At 44.2% G+C, this 24,601-nt stretch overlaps 1 pseudogene; it reads right to left on the bottom strand.

Annotated features, from left to right (window-relative positions):
* Window positions 1-868: 868 nt before the first annotated feature.
* LOC125547804 (uncharacterized) lies at window positions 869-3,380 on the bottom strand (annotated as a pseudogene).
* Between the last annotated feature and the right edge of the window lie 21,221 nt (window positions 3,381-24,601).

Raw genomic sequence — 24,601 nt, 5'->3', positions numbered from 1 at the left:
TTCTCTTTCTCTGTATTCTCTTTCACTTCCAGTGACCCATGCAAATCCCTTGCTCCATCACAGGGCTCATGGCTTCATTCCTTGGCGGTTTCTCCGAAATAAACCCAATGTATATGTATGCTCCATCCTCAATCCAACATCTATTTTTTTGCGGGTCAATCCAACATCTATTTAGCAGGTGTCTCCTCTGCTTCTTAGATTCTGTTACTGCTTCTACCTACGCTGCCCGACTAAAGTTTTAACCAGGCTACCAGAACTCATAAACCAAAGTTCGTTTCATTCCCTGTTGTTATGTCCTATTTCTTTTTTTGCGGGTGTTATGTCCTATTTCTAACACATAATATACTAATCATTCATCTAAAAAATGCGCTAGTTTTTTGCAAAATAATCAAATGGCATTTTGGAGAAGATTGCTTATGAAAAACAAATTTTGAGTTTGCAAATAATGTACTAATTTTGAGTTTTGAGATCGCTTCTTGAGTATAATTTTTTGTTTTCCTAATTGCCAATGGTTATATCAAGGGCCTAATTTTGGATGTTGAATAGGGCCCCCATTTTCTCGGGTACGGCCCTGGACAAATGTAATATTTAAGCGAACTAATATATCAATATTCCATTTCAGATAGCAAATGGCATAGAGCCAATCAGCCAAACTAGCCATCTTGCTAACAAAAGTGTAGCCGTCTAAATCACCATGACACCATCAATATATCCTCACCATGACACCATCAATATATCCTAGAAGACACTACAGGATAAGAAAATGGATTTGTTATTCACAAAAATTCAGTGTTGTGATTTGTTTATTTATTCAAAACAGAGAGCTTGTAACAATAGAAAAGGTTAGATGGAACGTACCAATAGTGTGCTAAAGAAAATCACGAGGCAAATGTCCTTTCCGAGACTTCATTGCTGTAAATGTTCGAATAATATCTTTATCATCAACTGACTTGAATAACTCCCGCTCGGTGTAACATATCATCAAGTCGTTGAACCATTCGTTGTTGTGATCTTGCTACGCAATTTATTCTTGATAATCTTCATTGCTGAAAATGCTCTCTCAACAGATGCAGTTGACACCGGCAATATCAAAGCCAACTCAATAAGTTTGTATACCAATGGAAATACCAGATTTTTCTTAGTTTCAACGATCTTCACGGCCAAACTTTGAACATCATCACAAGTAGAAAAAGAAGCATGCCTTTTCACTTGACTTATATAAGTGAGGAGCTACTCTCTTATTGTTCCACGATCATCATTAGAGAAGTCTTCATGATAAATTTCAGCAAGATGAGCAAGTTTATCAACATTGAACTTGGAGAAAGAGTCCTTGGGGTCAAGACATGAGAAGCAATCAAGCACACAATTTGCTTCTTCACTAAAGCGGTGATCCATCTCCACACAAATTTTGTCAATAGCAACATAAAAAATCTCTGCACGGTAATGGTGAAGATTAGTAACAGTTCTCCCTTCTCTCCTTGAACGACCACGAACTGGTATTACTTCATCCATATTTGGTACTAGAATACTATTAGCACCACAAAAATCTTGGACATCACCAAATAAATTATCCCAACCACTCTCTCTGAACGTTGCCAACCGAGCCTTGACATCATTAACTAATTCCATGGCAAGAACAATATTGAGATCTTTTCTTTGCAAAAATTTTGAAAGCTCATTTGTGATGCCAAATAACTTCAACATAAGCTTCAGAATGAAAACAAATTTAAAGCTCTCCATTTTTTCTATCAAACCTGCTGCTTGAGATGGTCCACATCCATATTCATCAACTGTACTAAGCACCTTTAACACGGAGGACCACATTTGATCCAAACGCAGTAAGGTAGTATGATGTGAACCCCATCTAGTATCCCCCGGTCTAGAAAGAGTAGATGATTGGTGCAAGCCCCTTCCAGTAGATATCTCACCACTCTCAAGTCTATCCAGAATATCTTGGTGTTGTGCCTCGGTCAATGCATCCCTTCTCTTGCAAGATGTTGTTGTTGTAGTCACAATCAAGGAGATGTACTCAAAGAAATCATGAATAGATGAGCAACTACTAGCAACAGACACGACCACCAATTGCAGACGGTGAGCATAGCAATGAACATAGAAAGCATAGGGGTTTTCATCTATGATCTTTTTCTGCAAACCATTAAATTCACCTCTCATATTTGAAGCCCCATCATATCCTTGACCCCGTATCCTTGAAATTGATAACTTATAATGATCAAGAATGCCATAAAGAGCATCCTTTAGTGACTCGGACGTCGTATCTTTGACATGATGCAAAGCAAGGAATCTTTCCACAACCCTCCCTTTGTCATTCAAAAACCTATAGGAAAACACAATAATGTAAGTTGGTTGCATAGAGAATAAATGACAAACAAACAACAAAATAAAAGTGAAACTACTAACCTCAACATCACAGCCATTTGCTCTTTCACAGATATATCACGTGATTCATCAATAAGCACCGAGAATTGTTTGTCACCAAGCTCTTCCATGATCTTATTTCTAACTTCATGTGCACAACACATTGCAAGCTCCTTTCGAATGTCACCAGATGTCATTGTGCAATTTCTGCCACCACGGTTAAAAGCATCTCTGACTTGTTCATTCTTAGTTTTTTCCAAATCTATCATCTCTCTAAAGTTTCCCTTGTTTAGAGAAGTAGCTGATTCATCATGTCCACGGAATGCCAAGCCTTGTGCAATGAGATATCTTGAACAACTTACAGAACAAGTTAAACGAATCTTATACATTTCTTCTGATTCCTTGCTTGATCTAGCAAAGTTACTTGCCACACTTTGTCTTTGATTATTATAATCATCATAATGCTTGACGCAAGAGTTGTGCCTACTACCATGACCACCAATATGATCTTTGAAGCCTTTAGATGCATGCTTCCAATCTGTAAATCCTTCTTTGGTGAAGATTTCATAACCAAAGTGCTCAGCCCTTCTGGATTGCTTAAAGAGAAAACAATAAAAACAATAAGCTGCATTCTTCCACTCACTGTATTCTATCCAGTCGTACCTTTTATACCAAGATTTTGAAAATGCTCTTGAGGAACGCGAACTTCCAAATTCAGTACGATGGTATTTATTCAAATCTGTTTGCATTGGACCCTTCAATATATATGCTCTCCTCACTTGGTCTTGAATATCAGGAGGATACTCACAAATTTGTTTCCTCTTTCCCGGATCGTGCTCAATCGCATTTGGATTAAATTCATTGGCAACGTTAGGCGCTGGTGGCTCTACTTCTATTTCAGGCTGCGCATCATTCACATTTTCAGTCCTTTGCTCTACTTCTACTTCAGGTTGCACATCATTCATATTTTCAGTCCTTGCTCTCTTAACCAAAAACCTCCTCATCTCTGAAATTTAGTGAGTAAAAAATCTGAAGTTAGTTTTTACACAAATAAGAATATGGGTTAATCACAAGTTCATAGTACAGTACAATAACAAAGCTACCTGCATCAATTACATGTATCAGATTATCAAGTATTTCTTGATGTTGCCAAAGTGAAATCGGTGAAATATTTCTTAAAATTACTAGAGGAAAGAGTCTGCAACCTGCATACTAGTTTGTCAGTCTAATGAACTTGCAGTTTCTGTAGTTTCCAACAGCTAACAAATAGATTTTCTCTTTGGACTTTGGTCATAATCGTCCCCAATCAAAAGTTCCTAAATAAGCCCTAAGTACATCAATATCTCAACCCGAATCATTTATTAAGTACGCGATCTTACCGGAAGTCGAAGGAAAGGAACTGCCCCAGCCTTCAGGAGAGGAAGGGACAAAGGAAGGGACGACCGTGGTCACTGCCAGCTCGCCGTCGGCCTGCCACTCGCCCAGCCCCAGATCGCCGCCTCGCCGCCAAGCCCCTGCCGCACCTGGGAGAAACCGAAGAGACGCGAGTACGCGAGAAGCCGAGAACTGTCTGGACTCTAGAGTGATCGATGGTATTCCCTGTTGCCTCATGGGCTGGAGCGAAGCGATCGATGGTATTCTTTTTTTTTCTAGTGGGCTGGAGTGATCGGGACGTTCTAGTAAATAACTGGGCTGGGCTGTGAAGGAGGCCTAATCCAATTTTTCCCGGGTAAATACACTCCGTATCGAGAAGTTTCACGTATTGTGGTACGACCACTGTTGCCGTCGGAGTGCCAGCGAGCCCGGGCAACTGCCCAGGGTCGCTGGGCACTCGCTCCGCCACTGGTGCGAGGCACTCTGAATCATGGGTGTTTCCATAAGAGAGAGGAGAGGAACCAGTTGAATTTTGTTGGGTTCAGTGATAGTGATCATGCGGGTGACATCAATGACAGAAAGAGTACCTCGGGTGCCATCTTCTACATTGGTTCAAACCCAATCAGCTGGGTGTCACATATGCAAAAAATTGTGGCCATCTCCTCATGTGAAGCTGAGTATATAGCAGCAGCATCCGCAGCATGTCAGGGCATATGGCTGGGGCATTTACTTGCTTATTTACTTGGCGAAGATTCAGTTCAAGTTGTGCTCAAGGTGGACAACCAATCTGCGATATCTCTGAGTAAGAACCCTGTCCACCATGATAGAAGTAAACATATTGATCTTCGCTATCATTTCATACGGGATTGTGTTGAATCGGGCAAGGTCAATGTTGAGCACGTGAGAACTGAAAACCAGCTTGCTGATATCCTTACAAAGTCTTTGGGAAGAGTGAAATTCCATGAGATGAAGGAGAAGATGGGGATGAAGGCGCTGGAGAAAGAGCAACAAGGTTAAGGGAAAGAATGTCATGAAATTAACCTCGTTGCATTTCTTGGTTTCTGTTACATTCGTTTTCACGTTCCTGTAGGATGGCACGTTGCTGTGATGTAGCATGTGTCTCTAGCGTTCCAGTTTATAGTTTGCTTGTTGCAAATAAGATAGGGCCTGTCACGTGTGCATGCGCACACACATGATTATTTTGACTCGTAGTAGTCCTGGTCAGCTTCCGAGCGATCTTCCGTGGGATGGCACGGGTGAATAGGATCGAGCGGAGACTTAGCGATTGAATAGGCCACGATCTGTTGTACGTGCTGCCTATAAGAGAATAAGGAAAGAAATAGAAAAGATGCAAATTAGGGCGCGTCGCCAAAACCTGTATGCTCGCCTCCTGTGTCTCGCGTGCGTTCGTGTTCTTCGTGTCCACGAGATCGCGTGCATTTGAGTGATCCAGGGGCTGAATTCCCTGACACCCGGTTCATATGGACCCATTTGTTCCAGTTTTAGGCACGAACCGGGATCAATAGGCCTCGCTCCTGGCCCACAAACATTGGTCCCGCATCTTGGCTCGAATCGGCACAGAAGGATGGGCTTTAGTCCCAGTTCCAGCCACGAACTGGGACAAATGAGTTGCCTATATAGACCCCGTCGTCGCAGCAGAGCACTCCACAGTGCTCTGTTTTTTTTGGCCGGCGAGGAGAGGGCATTTGGGTGCTCTAACTCACCTCTTATGCACATGAGGTGTTCGATGAAATGCCCGAGCCACGCTAGTTAAGCTTTCTCCTCTCGAAGCTCGACCTCCAAGCTTCATTTTCCTCGAGATTTGTCTAGGTTTAGCGGTCCATCACGTCCCGTCCCCGTCTTCGCCACCGTCGATCGCCCGTGCCGATCTCGTCGCCTGCACCACCGTGGTGAGCCTCTTATTCTTATCTTCTTCTGAAAGAAAAAAATTCTTACTTTAGATAGATACTTGTCTAATTTTCTTACTTTTATTATTGCTTGTTATTATATAGTGCGATGGTTTTGGTATCCGCCCCCGTCGGCCCTCGTCCTGGCTATGATTCGGATGTGGTATATATATTATCTTTTATAACTATTTGGTTCATTTATTATTTATGACAATTATGCCCATCAAGTTGACATAGATTTTATTTATGTAGGAGGTAGTTGAACCGGAAATTCCAACCGACCATATTGTCGAGAGGTTAAATTTAGTTGAAGAAGAAAACAATTACTTGAAGGAAAAAATAAAAAAATTGAAGAGGAGAAGATGATATTGGAGTTGCATGTTGCGGATGTCGTCGATGATCACAAGATCAAGATGAATGCAATGCGGTTGAAGATTAGAAAGATTAGAAAATATGCAATTCATACCGAGGCTTGGTATCATTATGCCGTTGGATCAATTTTTACCTTGGTTATGATTATGATCGCATTTGTTGTTGCATTGAAAGGTTTTACATAGTTTCAATGTATGGTTTAACTAGATGCTCTGGAGAGCTATATGTTGTTTAATGAGAACTATGTATGTACTTTGTTTTTAATGTGATGATGAACTTCTATTAATTTGGTCACTTATCTATTCATGAGAGCTATATGTACTAAATTGATGACGTGGATTTGAATGGTGCATTTTGAACACAGAAAAATTATGGAGTTCAAACAAGTTAAAAAAAATGAAATCCCTTTGTAACAGACGAGTTTCCGTATGAAACCCTCATACTTCGAAAGAGATTGTCCGTTTTTGTACACGGAGTGCATCCAGTTTTTGCCGTAACCCTCTCTACTTTCTTGCACATGTTATGTGGGTGAAATGATGATACCATGTCAACTTTCAACCTTTTCAGAGTTCATTTGAAATGCTTTTCAATTTTAGGGTCTTATAGCTCAAAATAATCAGTAAATATATGAAAAATAACAAATGAAGTCAGAAATGGTTGAAAATTGATGATGTGGCTTTGAATGGTGCATTTTGAACACAGAAAAACTCTGAAGTTCAAACAAGTTAAAAAATGAAATCCATTTGTAACAGACGAGTTTTCGTATGAAACCCTCATACTTCGAAAAGAGATTGTCCGTTTTGTACATGAAGTGCATCCAGTTTTTGCCGTAACCCTCTCTACTTTCTTGCACATGCTATGTGAATGAAATGATGATACCATGCCAACTTTCAACTTTTTCAGAGTTCATTTGAAATGCTTTTCAATTTCAGGGTCTTATAGCTCAAAATAATCAGTAAATGCATGAAAAATAACAAATGAAGTCAGAAAGGGTTAAAAATTGACGATGTTGCTTTGAATGGTGCATTTTGAACACAGAAAAACTCTGGAGTTCAAATAAGTTAAAAATAAATAAAATCCCTTTGTTACAGACGAGTTTCCGTATGAAACCCTCATACTTCGAAAGAGATTGTCCGTTTTGTACACGAAGTGCATCCAGTTTTGCCGTAACCCTCTCTACTTTCTTGCACATGCTATGTGGATGAAATGATGATACCATGCAAAAATAAAATTAACTAAAAAACTTTTATAAACTCTAATAGCAAAAGGAATGAACTAAAAAGCTTTTATAAACCGCTAGTATTTTTTATAATAAAATTATATAAAATTCATGCCACTGAAATTATCAAATTATTTTCTGTTCAAAACATGAAAAGCAGAAAGAAACAAAATAAACTTTAATAAAAAGTAGAAACAAAATTAAATAAATTAAAATTTAATAAAATAATAAGTAGAAACAAAAACAAAATAAAATAAGCTTTAATAAAATAAATAATTAGAAACAAAATAAAACAAGTTAAAATTTAATACAATAAATAACTAGAAACAAAACAAAATAAAATAGAATAAACCTTTATAAAATAAAGAAGTAGAAACAAAATAAACTTTATAAAAGTAAAATAAATAAACTTTAATAAAATAAATAAACTTTAATAAAAAATAAAAATAGCAACAGTAAGTTTTTTGTTGTAAGTAGAAACAAAATAAAATAAATAAAGCAACAAAAAAACAAAAAAAGTGCCAACTACTGAGCCACCACGGCCTGAATACGACTAGAAACCCTACCATGGGCCAGGATTCAGGCCCACAGAAGGCCCAGTAGGCCCATCAGGCATAGCAGTGACAATTAGGCCCGTAAGCCTGCAATCGAGAGGAGCTCGAGAGGGGTGCGGCAGTGGGGCTTATAAACCACTCCGCGCCCCTCTCAACTAGCAAGGTGGGACTAAAGTTTTGGCCACGGGGAGCACGAGGCCTTTGGTCCCGGTTGGTGGCACCAACCGGTACGAATGCCCCCCTTTGGTATCGGTTGGTGCCACCAACCGGGACCAAAGGCCTCCGCTTCCCACCCTTTGGGCTGCTGAAAAGAGACCTTTGGTCCCGGTCGGTGGCACGAATTGGGACCAAAGGGGGGCATTCGTCCCGGTTTGTGCCACGAACCGGGATCAATGCGCTGTGTATATAAGCAAGATTTAGCAGTTTCTCCAAAATCCATCACTTTCTTCTCCGCCCGACGCCCCCTACTCCTCGTTGCCATCGCCATCGAGCCCTGCCCCGACATCGTCAGGCTGGTCCACCTCACCGCCGCCGACGCCCTCGACGCCGCTCCCCGCGCCCCTCCCCGACGCCGGCACCGCTCCCCGCGCCCCTGCCCCGATGCGCCGCCCCCGGCCCGTGCGCCCCTGCCCCGACGCGCCGCCCCCGGCCCGTGCGCTCGTGCGCCCCTGCCCCGATGCTACCTCTTGAGCACTTGCGTTGGTTTTCCCTTGAAGAGGAAAGGGTGGTGCAGCAAAGTAGCGTAAGTATTTCCCTCAGTTTTTGAGAACCAAGGTACCAATCCAGTAGGAGGCTACGCGCGAGTCCCTCGCACCTATACAAAACAAATAAATCCCCGCAACCAACGTGATAAGGGGTTGTCAATCCCTACACGATCACTTACGAGAGTGAGATCTGATAGATATGATAAGATAATATTTTTGGTATTTTGTTGATAAAGATGCAAAGTAAAATAAAAGCAAAGTAAAAAGCAACGGAAATAACTAAGTGTTGGAAGATTAGTATGATAGAAGATACACCCGGGGGCCATAGGTTTCACTAGTGGCTTTTCTCAAGAGCATAAGTATTTTACGGTGGGTGAACAAATTACTGTTGAGCAATTGACAGAATTGAGCATAGTTATGAGAATATCTAGGTATGATCATGTATATAGGGATCACGTCCGAGACAAGTAGACCGACTCCTTCCTGCATCTACTACTATTACTCCACACATCGACCGCTATCCAGTATGCATCTAGAGTATTAAGTTCATAAGAACAAAGTAACGCCTTAAGCAAGATGACATGATGTAGAGGGATAAATTCATGCAATATGATAAAAATCCCATCTTGTTATCCTCGATGGCAACAATACAATACGTGCCTTGCTGCCCCTACTGTCACATGGAAAGGACACCACAAGATTCAACCCAAAGCTAAGCACTTCTCCCATTGCAAGAAAGATCAATCTAGTAGGCCAAACCAAACTGATAATTCGAAGAGACTTGCAAAGATAACCAATCATACATAAAATAATTCAGAGAAGATTCAAATATTGTTCATAGATAAACTTGACCATAAACCCACAATTCATCGATCTCAACACACACACCGCAAAAGAAGATTACATGGAATAGATCTCCACAAGAGAGGGGGAGAACTTTGTATTGAGATCCAAAAAGAGAGAAGAAGCCATCTAGCTAATAATATGGACCCAAAGGTCTGAGGTAAACTACTCTCACTTCATCAGAGAGGCTATGGTGTTGATGTAGAAGCCCTCCGTGATTGATGCCCCCTCCGGCGGAGCTCCGGAACAGGCCCCAAGATGGGATCTCGTGGATACAGATAGTTACGGCACTGGAATTAGTGTTTTTGCTCCGTATCTAATCGTTTGGGGGTACGTAGGTATATATAGAGGAAGGAGTACGTCGGTGGAGCAACAGGGGGCCCACGAGGGTGGAGGGCGCGCCTGGGGGGGTAGGCGTGCCCCCCTACCTCGTGGCTTCCCTGTTGGTTGCTTGATGTAGGGTCCAAGTCTCCTGGATCATGTTCGTTCCGAAAATCACGTTCCCGAAGGTTTCATTCCGTTTGGACTCCGTTTGATATTCTTTTTCTTTGAAACCCTAAAATAGGCAAAAAAACAGCAATTCTGGGCTGGGCCTCCGGTTAATAGGTTAGTCCCAAAAATAATATAAAAGTGAATAATAAAGCCCAATAATGTCCAAAACAAAAGATAATATAGCATGAAGTAATCAAAAATTATAGATACTTTGGAGACGTATCAAGCATCCCCAAGCTTAATTCCTGCTCGTCCTTGAGTAGGTAAATGATAAAAATAGAATATTTGATGTGGAATGCTATTTGACATAATTTCAATGTAATTCTTCTTAATTGTGGCATGAATATTCAGATTCAAAAGATTCAAGACAAAAGTTTAATATCGACATAGAAATAATAATACTTCAAGCATACTAACTAAGCAATTATGTCTCTTCAAAATAACATGGCCAAAGGAAGTTATCCCTACAAAATCATATAGTCTGGCTATGCTCCATCTTCACCACACAAAGTATTTAAATCATGCACAACCCCGACGACAAGCCAAGCAATTGTTTCATACTTTTAATGTTCTTAAACTTTTTCAATTTTCACGCAATACATGAGCATGAGCCATGGACACAACACTATAGGTGGAATAGAATGGTGGTTGTGGAGAAGACAAAACGGAGAAGATAGTCTCACATCAACTAGGCTTATCAACGGGCTATGGAGATGCCCATCAATAGGTATCAATGTGAGTGAGTAGGGATTGCCATGCAATGGATGCACTAGAGCTATAAGTATATGAAAGATCAAAAATAAACTAAGTGGGTGTGCATCCAACTTGCTTGCTCACGAAGACCTAGGGCATTTTGAGGAAGCCCATCATTGGAATATGCAATCCAAGTTCTATAATGAAAAATTCCCACTAGTATATGAAAGTGATAACATAGGAGACTCTCTATCATGAAGATCATGGTGCTACTTTGCAGCACAAGTGTGGTAAAAGGATAGTAGCATTGTCCCTTCTCTCTTTTTCTCTCATATTTTTTTATTTGGGCCTTTTCCCTTTTTTTATGGCCTCTTTTTTTATTTGGGCTTCTTTGGCCTCTCTTTTTTTCGTCCGGAGTCTCATCCCGACTTGTGGGGGAATCATAGTCTCCATCATCCTTTCCTCACTTGGGACAATGCTCTAAAAACGATGATAATCACACTTTTATTTACTTACAACTCAACAATTACAACTCGATACTTAGAACAAAATATGACTCTATGTGAATGCCTCCGGCGGTGTACCGGGATATGCAATGAATCAAGAGTGACATGTATGAAAGAATTATGAATGGTGGCTTTGCCACCAATACGATGTCAACTACATGATCATGCCAAGCAATATGACAATGATGGAGTGTGTCATAATAAACGGAACGGTAGAAAGTTGCATGGCAATATATCTCGGAATGACTATGGAAATGCCATAATAGGTAGGTATGGTGGATGTTTTGAGGAAGGTATATGGTGGGTGTATGATACCGGCGAAAGGTGCGCGGTATTTAGAGAGGCTAGCAATGGTGGAAGGAAGAAAAGTGCGTATGATCCATGGACTCAACATTAGTCATAAAGAAATCATATACTTATTGCAAAAATCTACAAGTTATCAAAGCAAAGTATTACGCGCACGCTACTAGGGGGATAGATTGGTAGGAAAATACCATCGCTCGTCCCCGACCGCCACTCATAAGGAAGACAATCAATAAATAAATCATGCCCCGACTCCATGACATAACGGTTCACCATACGTTCATGCTACGGGAATCACAAACTTTAACACAAGTATCTCTCAAATTCACAATTACTCAACTAGCATGACTCTAATATCACCATCTTCATATCTCAAAACAATTATCAAGTATCAAACTTCTCATAGTATTCAACACATTCATAAGAGAATTTTATTATTAATCTTGTATACCTAGCATATTAGGATTATTTAAGCAAATTACCATGCTATTTAAGACTCTCAAAATAATCTAAGTGAAGCATGAGAGATCAATAGTTTCTATAAAACAAATCCACCACCGTGCTATTAAAAGATATAAGTGAAGTATTAGAGCAAAACTATATAACTCAAAAGATATAAGTGAAGCACATAGAGTATTCTAATAATTTCCGAATCATGTGTCTCTCTCAAAAGGTGTGTACAACAAAGATTATTGTGATAAACTAAAAAGCAAAGACTCAAATCATACAAGATGCTCCAAGCAAAACACATATCATGTGGCGAATAAAAATATAGCTCCAAGTAAAGTTACCGATGGAAGTAGACGAAAGAGGGGATGCCTTCCGGGGCATCCCCAAGCTTTGGCTTTTAGGTGTCCTTAGATTATATTGGGGGTTCCATGGGCATCCCCAAGCTTAGGCTCTTCCCATTCCTTGTTCCATAATCCATCCAATCCTTATCCAAAACTTGAAAACTTCACAACACAAAACTTAAAGTAGAAAATCTCGTGAGCTCCGTTAGCGAAAAAAACAAAACACCACTTCAAGGTACTGTAATGAACTCATTATTTATTTATATTGGTGTTAAACCTACTGTATTCCAACCTCTCTATGGTTTATAAACTATTTTACTAGCCATAGATTCATTAAAATAAGCAAACAACACACGAAAAACAGAATCTGTCAAAAACAGAACAGTCTGTAGTAATATGTAGCTAACGTAAAATATGGAACCCCAAAAATTCTAAAATAAATTGCTGGACGTGAGGAATTTATCTATTAATCATCTTCAAAAATAATTAACTAAATAGCACTATCCAAATAAAAATGGCAGCAGTTCTCGTGAGCGCTAAAGTTTCTGTTTTTTACAGCAAGATTAACAAGACTTTCTCCAAGTCTTCCCAACGGTTCTACTTGGCACAAACACTAATTAAACACAAAAAACACAACCAAAACAGAGGCTAGATAAATTATTTATTACTAAACAGGAGCAAAAAGCAAGGAATAAAAATAAAATTGGGTTGCCTCCCAACAAGCGCCATCGTTTAACGCCCCTAGCTAGGCATAAAAAGCAAGGATAGATCTAGGTATTGCCATCTTTGGTAGGCAATCCACAAGTGGCTCTCATAATAGATTCATAAGGTAATTTAATTTTTTTTCTAGGAAAGTGTTCCATGCCTTTCCTTAACGTCAAGTGGAATCTAATATTTCCTTCCTTCATATCAATAATTGCACCAATCGTTCTAAGGAAAGGTCTACCAAGAATAATAGGACATGAAGGATTGCAATCTATGTCAAGAACAATAAAACTACGGGCACATAGTTCCTATTTTCAACAATAAGAACATCATTAATTCTTCCCATAGGTTTCTTAATAGTGGAATCCGCAAGGTGCAAGTTTAAAGAGCAATCATCAAAATCACGGAAACCTAACAAATCACACAAAGTTTTTGGAATCGTGGAAACACTAGCACCCAAATCACACAAAGCATAGCATTCATGATATTTAATTTTAATTTTAATAGTAGGTTCCCACTCATCATAAAGTTTTCTAGGGATAGAGACTTCCAACTCAAGTTTTTCTTCATAAGATTGCATCAAAGCATCAACGATATGTTTGGTAAAAGCTTTATTTTGACTATAAGCATGAGGAGAATTTAGCATGGATTGCAACAAGAAAATACAATCTATCAAAGAGCATATATCATAATTAAATTCCTTGAAATCCAAAATAGTAGGTTCATTAACATCTAGAGTTTTGATCTCTTCAATCCCACTTTTATCAAATTTAGCATCAAGATCTAAAAACTCCAAATTTTTGGAACGCCTTCTAGGTAAAGGTGGATCATATTCAGTCCCATCATTATCAAGATTCATATTGCAAAACAAAGATTTAATAGGGGACACATCAATAACTTTTAGATCTTCATCTTTATTATCATGGAAACTAGAAGAACACGCTCTTATAAAGGAATCTTTCTTAGCACGCATCCTAGCGGTTCTTTCTTTGCACTCATCAATGGAAATTCTCATGGCTTTGAGAGACTCATTGATATCATGCTTAGGAGGAATAGATCTAAGTTTTAAAGAATCAACATCAAGAGAAATTCTATCAACGTTCCTATCCAAATCATCAACTTTAAGCAATATCTCTTGTGAATTCATAAATTCCTTAACACTAGTCTCAAATTCTTTTGTGAATTCATAAATTCCTTAACACTAGTCTCAAATTCAGAGGGCATCTTCTTAAACTTTCCATAAGAATTGTTGTATGAATTACCATAATTATTAGAGGAATTACTGGGATAAGGCCTATGATTAAAGTTTCCTCTATACGCGTTGTTACCAAAATTATTCCTACCAACAAAATTCACATCCATAGATTCATTATTATTCTCAATCAAAGTATACAAAGGCATATCATTAGGATCAGAACAAACACTCTTAGTAGCAAATAATTTCATAAGTTCATCCAACTTTCCACTCGAAACATTAATTTCTTCTATCACATTCACTTTTTTATTAGTAGATCTTTCAGTGTGCGATTGAGAATAATTAACCATAATATTATCTAGGAGTTTAGTAGCTTCCCCTAAAGCAATTTCCATAAAAGTGCCTCCCGCGGCCGAATCTAAAAGATTTCTAGAAGAAAAATTCAATCTGGCATAATTTTTTTGTATAATCATCCACAAATCCAAACCATGTGTTGGGCAATTACGTTTCATTAATTTCATCCTCTCCCAAGCTTGTGCAACATGTTCATGATCAAGTTGCTTAAAATTCATAATATCATTTCTAAGAGAGATGATCTTAGCGGGAGGAAAATACTTAGAGATAAAAGCATCTTTGCACTTATTCCAAGAACCAATACTATTTTTATGCAAAGACGAAAACCAAGCTTTAGCACGATCTCTAAGCGAAAAGAGAAATAGATTCAATTTAACTATATAATTGTCCACATCTTTCTTCTTTTGCATATCAGACAAATCAAGGAAGCTATTTAGATGGGTAGCGGCATCTTCACTAGGAAGGCCGAAAAACGGATCTTTCATGACAAGATTCAGCAAGGCAGCATTAATTTCACAAGATTCAGCGTCGGTAAGAGGAGCAATCGGAGTGCTAATAAAATCATTGTTGTTGGTATTGGTAAATTCACACAATTTAGTGTTATCTTGAGCCATCATGACAAACAAGCAATCCAACACACAAGCAAACGAGGAGCAAGCGAAAAAGAGGCAAATAGAGAAAGAGAGGGAGGATAGAGAGAGAGAGAGGGCGAATAAAACAGTAAGGGTGAAGTGGGGGAGAGGAAAACGAGAGGCAAATGGCAAATAATGTAATGCGGGAGATAAGGTTTGTGATGGGTACTTGGTATGTTGACTTTTGCGTAGACCTCCCCGGCAACGGCGCCAGAAATCCTTCTTGCTACCTATTGAGCACTTGCGTTGGTTTTCCCTTGAAGAGAAAAGGGTGGTGCAGCAAAGTAGCGTAAGTATTTCCCTCAGTTTTTGAGAACCAAGGTATCAATCCAGTAGGAGGCTACACGCGAGTACCTCGCACCTACACAAAACAAATAAATCCTCGCGACCAACGCGATAAGGGGTTGTCAATCCCTACACGGTCACTTACGAGTGTGAGATCTGATAGATATGGTAAGATTATATTTTTGGTATTTTTATGATAAAGATGCAAAGTAAAATAAAAGCAAAGTAAAAATCAACGGAAATAACTAAGTGTTGGAAGATTAATATGATGGAAAATAGACCCGGGGGCCATAGGTTTCACTAGTGGCTTATCTCAAGAGCATAAGTATTTTACGGTGGGTGAACAAATTACTGTTGAGCAATTGACAGAATTGAGCATAGTTATGAGAATATCTAGGTATGATCATGTATATATGCATCATGTCCGAGACAAGTAGACCGACTCCTGCCTGCATCTACTACTATTACTCCACACATCGACCGCTATCTAGCATGCATCTAGAGTATTAAGTTCATAAGAACAAAGTAACGCCTTAAGCAAGATGACATGATGTAGAGGGATAAATTCATGCAATATGATAAAAAACCCATCTTGTTATCCTCGATGATAACAATACAATACGTGCCTTGCTGCCCCTACTATCACTGGGAAAGGACACCGCAAGATTCAACCCAAAGCTAAGCACTTCTCCCATTGCAAGAAAGATCAATCTAGTAGGCCAAACCAAACTGATAATTCGAAGAGAATTGCAAAGATAACCAATCATACATAAAAGAATTCAGAGAAGATTCAAATATTGTTCATAGATAAATTTGATCATAAACCCACAATTCATCGTTCTCAACAAACACACCGCAAAAGAAGATTACATCGAATAGATCTCCACAAGAGAGGGGGAGAACATTGTATTGAGATCCAAAAAGAGAGAAGAAGCTATCTAGCTAATAATATGGACCCGAAGGTCAGAGGTAAACTACTCACACTTCATCAGAGAGGCTATGGTGTTGATGTAGAAGCCCTCCGTGATCGATGCCCCCTCCGGCGGAGCTCCGGAACAGGCCCCAAGATGGGATCTCGTGAATAGAGAAAGTTACAACGGTGGAATTAGGGTTTTTGCTCCGTATCTGATCGTTTGGGGGTACATAGGTATATATAGGAGGAAGGAGTACGTCGGTGGAGCAACAGGGGGCACACGAGGGTGGAGGGCGCACCTGGGGGGGGGGTAGACATGCCCCCTACCTCGTGGCTTCCCTATTGGTTGGTTGACTTAGGGTCCAAGTCTCGTGGATCATGTTCGTTCCGAAAATCAGGTTCCCGAAGGTTTCATTCCGTTTGGACTCCATTTGATATTCTTTTTCTTCGAAAACCTAAAATAGGCAAAAAACAGCAATTCTGGGCTGGGCCTCCGGTTAATAGGTTAGTCCCAAAAATAATATAAAAGTGAATATATAATAAAGCCCAATAATGTCCAAAACAGAAAATAATATAGCATGGAGGAATCAAAAATTATAGATATGTTGGAGACGTATCACCCGACGCACCGCCCCGGCCGCGCCCGTGCCCCTGCCCCGACGCCAACCCACGCCCCCGGCCTGCCTTGACCACACACCGCCGCCATGTTCGGTCTGGCAGCCGGCCTTCCTCTCTGTTTTTTCATATATATGATGTTTTTTTTTTCAGATTATATGTATATGTGTGATTACATGTATGTGTGTATATATGATTATATGCCCTGTTTTTTTCCAGATTTTTTGTTCATATATATGATTATTTGTTTTTTGCATTTTTATAAAAATGTATATATGTATGTATGTTCTCTGTGTATATATGTTCATATATGCAAAAGTTAGATTTTTAGAAAAGTTTTATCTATGTATGCAAAAGTTAGAAGAAAAAAAAGTTTTATATATGCAAAAGTTACATTTTTAGAAAATTTTTATATATGCAAAAGTTACATTTTTAGAAAAGTTTTATATATCTAGCTAGGAAAGGAAGAAGAAGAAAAAGAATGAGAGGAAAAAGGAAAATAAGAAGAGGAAGAAAGGAGAAGAAAAGGGGGGGGAGGGGTCGCCGAGGGTTCGAGGGGCGAGGGTCGGGAACTAGCTAGGGTAGAGGGTCGAGGGTCGGCGAGGGTTCGAGGGTCGAGGGATCGTCGTATGTCCTCGTTGTTGATATACCCTGTCGGGGATATACCGCGCGGTATGACCCGGCCGGAAATATGACCCGGCCAGACTTGGCAGTTTACTTGAGACCCGGTTTATACTTGGCGATTCACTGCCGACCCGCCCTGATCAGACGATTTACAAGCACCCTGCCTGAACATTATGACTCACTGGTAACCTGGCAGGCGGGACAGACGGATGACAAGGCCCAAGGCCCAGAAGGCGGGTTTATGTTAATGGTGGGTCGGTTTAAGAAGAAAGTCGTCAGGAATATTTACCTTACAAGGAGTTAAGACCCGAACTTGTATCCGGTTTGTATTAGAAGGTAGAGTAGTCCTAATCCTAATAGGACTTCAAATGTAACCCGCCCCTCTAACTTATATAAGGAGGGGCAGGGCACCCCAAGAGGACAAGTTTTGATAAGTTAGGTTTAGACAGACAACTCAATAGCTCTCGAAATAGCGCTCCCTTGTAATCGTGATCATCATCATCAATATCAATGAAGCAGAACGTAGGCTTTACCTCCACCGCGAGGGGCCGAACCTGGGTAAAACCTCGCGTCTCTCGTTCCACTCAACCCCTCTCAAGCTACCACATAGATGCGTTGGCCTCCCGACTAAGTCCTGACACTAAGGACATCTGCCGTGACAATTCCACGACAGTTGGCCCCCACCGTGGGGCCTACGCACGGTGGTATTGAGTTCTTGGAGGGATTTCTCCCAATGATCGAGAAGCTCGCGTTTGTCCGGATGAAAAAGAGCCGTCACAGAAGGATCTAAAGAGCCGTCCTAGAATGATCTACATCAACTATGGAGGCAAGGAATTGTTTCGACGGCGACTTGCGCCAGTTTAAGCTAAGATCAGTCTCGAAAGAAGTGGGTCGAAACCAAACCCAACCCTGTGGTGCTTGCGAGCACTCAGACCCGACCCCGAGCTCTCCTGCTAGCGCGCACCGGCGGCGGCCACTCCGGCCCCGTCGGCCACCCCACCGCTGGCTCGCAGCGCAGCCGCCATGCTGCCGCCGCCTCCACCCTCGTTGCCTGTGGGCTTCAAGCCGGTTGTCGTCCCGCCGCCATCCCTATCGTCTTCCCGGTCAGATCTGGATCAGGACCTCCTGCTTCCGCCGCCGCCGACGACGACGCTGGACCTGCCCACCCAGCTTCGTTCCATGCCCATGGCGGTGCTGGTGATGCCTCCGTGCGAGCTCGTAGCGCCCGCGTCACCAAAGCCCGCCGCTACCGGCAACTGCCCAGCTCGGGCGCCGGCCACCGCGACACCGACGCCACCCATGCCCGTGGCTGGTGGCTGCCCCGCTCCGTCGACGACGGCTGCTGCTGTCGACATCCTTGTCCCCATGGCGGCCCCGTCCCTCCTCCTGCCTGCCGCGCCCGGGAGCTCGCGTCCATCACCACCGAGCTCGTCCCCTCCGAGCTAGCGCCCGTGGTCCCTCCCGCTCCATTGTTCGCCGCCGCCGCACTAGCCGCAGCTGCACTTGCTTGCCGTAGATCGGACCCGGCCATCAGAGGGCAGAAGCCTCGTTCCCAGGAGGGCCTGGATACCTTTGCTTCACCGCCTGCTGGACGCCCTTGCCTGCCCGACGGCCAACCTCCTGCACTCGCTGCTCCTGGTTGTGGGGATTGGCGTGGATGCTTCCATTGTGATGAGGCGACTGATGTTCTCGAGTGTGAGCAAGGGGGGTGGCAGACTGTCTCGAAGGGGCGCCGCTCGCCGCCTCCTGCAGATTTTTGTCACCCTTCCATCAATGTGCGGCGTTTCCCTCCGGCGTGGCTGAGAGACAGGTGTTTCCGGTGTCTCTGTCGAGGTCATCGTGCACACTCCTGCAGGGATCCAATCCGATGCACTGACTGCCTTCGATCTGGACACATCGCTCGCTTCTGTCATGCTAAGAAGCTTGTCCATCAAGCTTCGCCGCTCCAATGTCATGCTCCATCGCCTGCTTCCACCGGTGATGTCTCCATGATAGATGTGCAGTTCCGGTCTATCTCGGCTGAGCATGTCGGGTTGGTGGAGGAGACCAAGATGCTTCGCACTGAGCTTCACGACTGCCTTGCGCGTGCCGATAGTGTTTTGGGGAGGGCGGAGGCCGCTCTTGCCAAACTAGATGTGGTGCCGGATGTGTCTTCGCTGCCTGAGCTTCAGATTGTGGTTGTGCCTGATGTGTCCCTACTACCCGAGATCCAGGTTGACTCTGTCGATGGGGAATGTGGCATGTATGGAGATCTCTCCCCTCGTGCTACAGCTTGTCAGTTGCCGCTGACTGTCATGCCGATTCCTTCCGGGAGCGAAGTCATTGTTGAGGTCGTGACTCCGGTGCTGCGGATTATGCCTGAGCTTCAGAAGCTTTGTGGGGAGCCCACTTTGCCTATTTCGATGGTGCTTTTTGAGGAGATAGGGTCTCTTGGAGGGGACTTGGCGATGCCAACTGCGACCTCATCGTTTTCATTGGAGCCGAGTCAGCCGCTTGCCTTTGTGGACCTTGGAGGTTTGGCGGCTGCTGCTGCTCTCTCACCTAAGGTTGTTGGCCCGGTGGCGTCTGTTGGTGCTGAGTTTGATGAGGTAGGTGCTTTGAGACCTGTTTCTAAGGCGCCAAAGCCCGTCCAGTCTCTCATCTTTGACCGCGACGCTATGTTGGCACGTATTGACGAGGTGGTCTTCGCGAAAAAGCTTGGCCGCTTGCTCACCGGCTTGGATCCAGCTTGTCCTGGGTCTACCAAGACGATTGCTTGCCTCCTAGCGGAGGAGGTTTCTACGGGCAAAATGAAGAAGGTGAAGAAGGCTATCAGGAGCATAGGCAAGAAGACTGACGTCATTAGGAAGGCGTCCGCGGCTGCTTAATGGAGTGTCGGTGTCAAAATCGGTGGATCTCGGGTAGGGGGTCCCGAACTGTGCGTCTAGGCCAGATGGTAACAAGAGGCAGGGAACACGATGTTTTACCCAGGTTCGGTCCCTCTCGATGGAGCTAAAATCCTATGTCATGCTTGATTAATATTGATGATATGGGTAGTACAAGAGTAGATCTACCACGAGATCAAGGAGGCTAAACCCTAGAAGCTAGCCTATGGTATGATTGTTGTCTATGGAGTTGATGAAGTTGTCCTATGGACTAAAACCCTCCAGTTTATATAGACACCGGATAGGGTTAGGGTTACATAGAGTCGGTTACAATGGTAGGAGATCTTGAATATCCGCATCGCCAAGCTTGCCTTCCACGCCAAGGAAAGTCCCATCCGGACACGGGACGTAGTCTTCAATCTTGTATCTTCATAGTCCAGGAGTCCGGCTGAAGGTATAGTCCGGCTATCCGAACACCCCCTAACCCAGGACTCCCTCAGTAGCCCCTGAACCAGGCTTCAATGATGACGAGTCCGGCGCGCAAATTGTCTTCGGCATTGCAAGGTGGGTTCCTCCTCCAAGTCCTTCATAGAAGATTGTAAACACCAAGAATAGTGTCCGGCTCTGCAAAATAAGTTTCCACATATTGCCATAGAGAGAATAATATTAACACAAATCCAATCTGCTGACGTATTCCGCAGTGCGCCATCACACTACGGCCAAGTCCTTTACGAATCGTTTTTATTTTTTCACCTCAGCGTGTTTTGCGAGGCGGTTTCCTTGGCACGTCTTGTCAAAGCAGAGATCGTGTACCCCCCCTTTATGGGATTCTCATCAATATGGACGTGGGTAATCCAACCGCGCCACTTATCACGGCGCTTGGGAGGCAAGTGAGTTTTACTAGGCAGATGGGGACGCATAACCGCATCCGCCCATATAAGGGGATAAGGATCCACCTTTTTACCTACGCCTTCTTCCTCCTCTGCCTATCCATCTCCTGCGCACTCGAGCTCCAGCGCCCAAGCCCGCACTTCCCACCTCAACCTCCTCCAGCAATGTCCAGAGCGGGAGGCAAGTGGATGGTCTCCACCGTTATGGAGGGCCAAGTAAAAAAGCTAAGGAAGGCCGGATACTTGTCCAAGGACATCGCGCACAGGCTTCCCGAGGAGGGGCAGCTTATCCCCACCCCAAGGCCCCATGAGAGGGTAGTATTCCTTCCCCACTTCCTCCGCGGACTGGGTTTTCCACTTCACCCATTTGTCCGGGGGCTCATGTTCTACTACGGCCTGGATTTCCACGATCTGGCCCCGAACTTCATCCTCAACATCTCGGCGTTTATCGTCGTGTGCGAGGCTTTTCTCCGCGTCCGCCCCCACATCGGCCTTTGGCTCAAGACCTTCAACGTCAAGCCCAAGGTGGTGCGCGGCAACCAGGCGGAGTGCGGAGGCGCCATGGCGGGCAAGATGGCCAACATGGTTCGAGGGCTCTTTTGTGGAGACCCTAAAGGGATGGCAAGCCGGGTGGTTTTATATCACCGAGCCGCGCGATCCAAAATGGACCGCAGCCCCTGAGTTCCGATCCGGACCCCCCATGCGGCTTATGTCCTGGAAAGAGACGGGCCTGTCGTGGGGTAACGAAAAAGAGGTGACCGGATTGCAAACATGCATCCAGTCCCTGGTGAACAAGCCAGTCCGGCTTGTCAATGTAATCCAGGTTATGCTCGTCCGCCGGATCCTCCCATGTCAACAACGGGATTTTAATCTGTGGGAGTTCAACCCGGCGCAGCATCAAACCCTCAGCAGGCTCTTCGACACGACGTACGAAGACACCTGGAAGCTGCTATTTAAGGGCGCCGAGGCTCTTGCATCTGCTTCCGAGGATCGCGGATACAGCTCGTAGCGTCATGCTAACGAGGTAAGCCATCTACACCTTTTACAGAATGTTTTAAGCTTTTTCCATAGTTTGACTCTATGCGGGATCTAAACTCCCTTACCTTTGACAGGCTTGGCGTGCGATATCCGACCGATTAACTGTCCGGCTCCACTGCCCGAAGACCCAGCCCCAGCTCTCCTAACGAAGCTGCTGGTTCCGGCGCCTTATGTGGTGCCGAAGAAGAAGGCCAAGAAGAAGAAGACCACGGGGACTCGAAAGAGTGCCCTAATATGGTGGTGTCGGACTCGTCATCTGACGAGTCCGAGATGCACTCCTCCCGTGAAAATGAGGAGGAGGAAGAAGAAACCTCTCCCCCTCCAGCGGGGGAAGGAAAGAAAAGGGAGGCCGCCCCAACGGGGGAGGCCGAAGGGTCCAAGAAGAGGAAGACCCCTCCGCCGGACTACCTCCCTGACGCCGAAGAGGACGAAGAGGAGTGGCCGGACAGGGCCAAGGGCCCGGCGAAATCGTAAGTTCGGATATCAGAGTAACTCATGACATTCCTTTGTTGCACAGCTTTCCCTAATGTCGAATATAATCATGCAGCCCGCCCCGGACCGGACTCGACGAGTCATCGAGCGGCTCCCTGAATTCATCGGACATGAACTCAGTTCCGCCCGCTGTCTCACCACGCACCACGGACGACGCCGAAGTGGCATCGCGACGAGCTCCGGGGCAGGAGGAGGTGGTCCCGGAGGAGCCGCAAGGCAACCTCCCGGACTCCAGGAGTGAAGGGGACAAGGCCCCCCAGGGCTCCAAGTCCGGCTTTGAGCCGGACACCGCACCGGAATCTACAACAGTTCCGGTCCGCGGTAGGCGAACTCCTTCCAAGAGGAGTAAGCCTTCTGAGCCGGCAGCTTCCGTCCAACCAGAGGTGCCGGACAATCTGCTGGAGGTGCTTGACGGCGCCTCCATCGACGAGGAGCACCGTACTATTATGAGTACGGTGATCCAGAAGGTTCAGTCCGCCAAGAGCGGACTGAGTGAAGCTTGCGCTAGCCTTCTAACAGGCTTCGAGGTAAGTAAAAAATATGTAAAGATATAACCACATAGACAGTAGCCCCTGATGCTCTGTTTGGCGTTCAGAAAGAAAAGCCGAATAGAGGATCTATTAAATTTCGCAGGAGTCTAACAATAAAGAGTCAATATGCGTATGCAGGCTTCGCTGCTAGCCACCGCCGCACTCACTGCGGAGGTGGGTGCCCTGAAACAGGGCCTCGAGTGGACCGAGCAAGAGCTTGGCCTTGCCAAACGGCAGCTCGAGGAGAAAGAAGGTAAGAAATACCTTACAGAAAGAGTGCCTACAGAAAGGCTTGATTGCAAAAAATAACAGGATTGTACTGCTTATTGTAGGGGCCACGACTGAGGTGGCGACCCTCAAGCAGGCGCTGTCCGAGGCCGAAAAGAAAACGGCCGCGGAGTGCTCCAAGCGAGAGAAACTTGAGGGCCAGGTTGGCGAGGTGCAGCAGGAGCTTCAGGCTCTCATGAAAAAACATGAGAGTTTGGAGCTTGAGTCCAAGACGCAAGTGTCCGAGCTCGCGGCGGCCCTTGAGACTGCCAAGTCCGCCAAGGCCGAAGCCCAAAAGGCCCTCCAAGAGTTGGAGGAGATGAAAAAGATAGCGGTGGGTAAAGCATTCTTTATGCAAAGCAGAAGTATAAAAGTAAAATATTTGTTACTTACCCGAATCCAGAGCTCTCCAGGGGCATTCGCAGATCTTCCCCGCAGCGTATCCGCCGCCCCCGCATTCTACCAAGCCGAAGAGGGCAGCTCGATGGAGAAGGTGTTCTGGTCTCAGTATGTTGAGGCCGGACACCCTGTGCCCTTAAGCGACCAGCTGAAACAGCTGGTCGAGCTCCACAAGGTGGCCGAACAAGCCATGAAGGGCTTCATAGTTCGGCTGTGGCCCAGAGAGGCCCTGCCTGGGAGCTACTTCGGGCTGGTGCGGCGACTGGTGGAGGCCTGTCCGAGGCTCGAGGTCATCAAGCGCTCCGTCTGCATCGAAGGTGCCCATAGGGCCCTTGCCCGTGCAAAGGTGTACTGGGGTAAGCTGGATGGTGAGAAGCTTGTGAGGGACGGGCCGCCGCCGGGGAAGGAGCATCGCAAGCCCGAGAACTACTATAAGGATGTTCTTGCGGGTGCCCGCCTAGTGGCAGATGAATGTACCAAGGATGTAATTTTTGAATGAACTCGCTCGTGTTTATCCTGTGCGCTGAAAACTTGTTCATATGCGCTAAGCAATGCTTATTGAATTTAAAAATTACTTTCTGTGCGGCCGTTTATCAAAAATTGAGAGATGGCCAGTCGTCGGCTTCTGCCCCCGTGCCACTAGTGCTGGGGTGTTCGGGATAAA

Source organism: Triticum urartu, chromosome 3A (genome assembly GCF_056163025.1).
Source record: "Triticum urartu cultivar PI428250 chromosome 3A, HENAU_Tu73, whole genome shotgun sequence".
Classification (NCBI taxonomy): Eukaryota; Viridiplantae; Streptophyta; class Magnoliopsida; order Poales; family Poaceae; genus Triticum; species Triticum urartu.
The sequence above is the reverse complement of the archived record's forward strand: the minus strand, read 5'-3'. Positions and strand labels throughout refer to the sequence as shown.